Source organism: Arachis duranensis, chromosome 4 (assembly GCF_000817695.3).
Source record: "Arachis duranensis cultivar V14167 chromosome 4, aradu.V14167.gnm2.J7QH, whole genome shotgun sequence".
NCBI classification, from domain to species: Eukaryota; Viridiplantae; Streptophyta; class Magnoliopsida; order Fabales; family Fabaceae; genus Arachis; species Arachis duranensis.
The window spans coordinates 50242506-50244579 of NC_029775.3; positions in this window are offsets into that span (position 1 = coordinate 50242506).

Consider the following 2074-nt stretch of genomic DNA (forward strand, 5'->3'; position numbering starts at 1 on the left):
TTCTGGCGTTTAACTTCCAGTTTAAGGTTAAACTGGAGGTTAAACGCCAGTTGTAGCTCTTCTCAGCCTTCATGATTCTGCAGTTTAAGTTCCAGTTTAAGCTTAAACTGGAACTTAAACTCCACATGTGATCTTCAAGCTTCCTTTATTGATTTTGTTGTTTCCTTGCTTAGCCTCTTCTCCCCTGAAATCATCCAAACAACTGCATCAAAGTCTTGCAAAATTTCATGAGAATTCTTCCATTCATAGCATTCTAGTAATATCACTAAAAACTCATGGAATTTGCATCAAAATCATACTGTTTGGATGGTTCATTGCTTTGTTGTTCATTTAACCATTCTTGGTTACTTTAAGCTCAAGAAAATGCATAAAACAACTAAAACTAACAGAAAAATGCTAGTGAAACAAGCCCAAGATGCCTTGGCATCACTTGTACCTCAAAGATTCCCAGTTTCTCTATTATAGAGAGTGGCATGAGGTTTATGCCTGACCCCAGGTCACACAAAGCCTTCTCAAAGGTCATGGTGGCTATGGTACAGGTTATTAAGAATTTTTTAGGATCCGGTTTCTTCTAAGGTAATGTCTGCCTAATCAAGTCATTCAGTTCATTGGTAAGCAATGGGGGTTCATCCTCCCAAGTCTCATTACCAAATAACTTGGCATTCAGCTTCATGATTGCTCCAAGGTACTTAGCAACTTGCTCTTCAGTAATATCTTCAGCCTCTTCAGAGGAAAAATATTCATCAGAGCTCATGAATGGCAGAAGTAGGTTCAATGGAATCTCTATGGTCTCTGTATGAGCCTCAGAATCCCTTGGTTCCTCAAAGGGGAACTTCTTTTCGTTCAGAGGACATCTCATGAGGTTTTTCTCACTGGGAATCACGTCCTCCTCACTTTCTCCAGGTTCGGCCATGTTGGTCATGGTTATGGCCTTGCACTCTCTCTTGGAATTTTCTTCTGTATTGCTTGGAGAACACTAGGAGGAGTTTCAGTAACTCTTTTACTAAGCTAACCAACTTGTGCCTCCAAATTTTTTATAGAGGACCGTGCCTCATTCATGAAACTGAGAGTGGTATTAGATAGATCAGAGACTATGTTTGCTAAGCCAGAGAAGCTCTGCTCATAATTCTCTGTCTATTGCTGAGAAGATGATGGAAAAGGTTTGATTTTGCCAAACCTATTTCTTCCACCATTATTGTTGTTGAAGCCTTGTTGAGGCTTTTGTTGGTCCTTCCATGAGAGGTTTGGATGATTTTTCCATGAAGGATTATAGGTGTTTCCATAGGGTTCTCCCATGTAATTCACCTCTTCCATTGCAGGGTTCTTAGGATCATAAGCTTCTTCTTCAGAAGATGCTTCTTTATTACTGCTGGATGCAGCTTGCAATCCAGTCAGATTCTGAGAAATCATATTGACTTGCTGAGTCAATAATTTGTTCTGAGCCAATATGGCATTCATAGTATCAATCTCAGGAACTCCTTTCTTCTGAGTTGTCCCATTGTTCACAGGATTTCTTTCAGAAGTGTACATGAACAGGTTATTTGCAACCATTTCAATGAGTTCCTGGGCTTCTGCAGGCATTTTCTTCAGATGAATAGATCCACCTATAGAATGGTCCAATGACATGTTGGATAACTCAGATAGACCATCATAGAAGATACCTATGATGCTCCATTCTAAAAGCATTGGTGCACGAAATTGTGATCATCAACAATGGTGCCAAAAACTTGGTAGCGCTCTCAACGTGAATCACACTTGGTCACAACTCCGCACAACTAACCAGCAAGTGCACTGGGTCGTCCAAGTAATACCTTACGTGAGTAAGGGTCGATCCCACAGAGATTGTTGGTATGAAGCAAGCTATGGTCATCTTATTAATCTCATTTAGGCGGATAATAAATGTTATGGAGTTTTTGAATAGTAAATAAAGCAGAAAATAAAGATAGAGTTACTCATGTAATTCAATGGTGGGAATTTCAGATAAGTGTATGGAGATGCTTGTCCCTGTTGGATCTCTGCTTTCCTACTGCCTTCCTTCAATCCTTCTTATTCCTTTCAATGGCAAGATGTATGT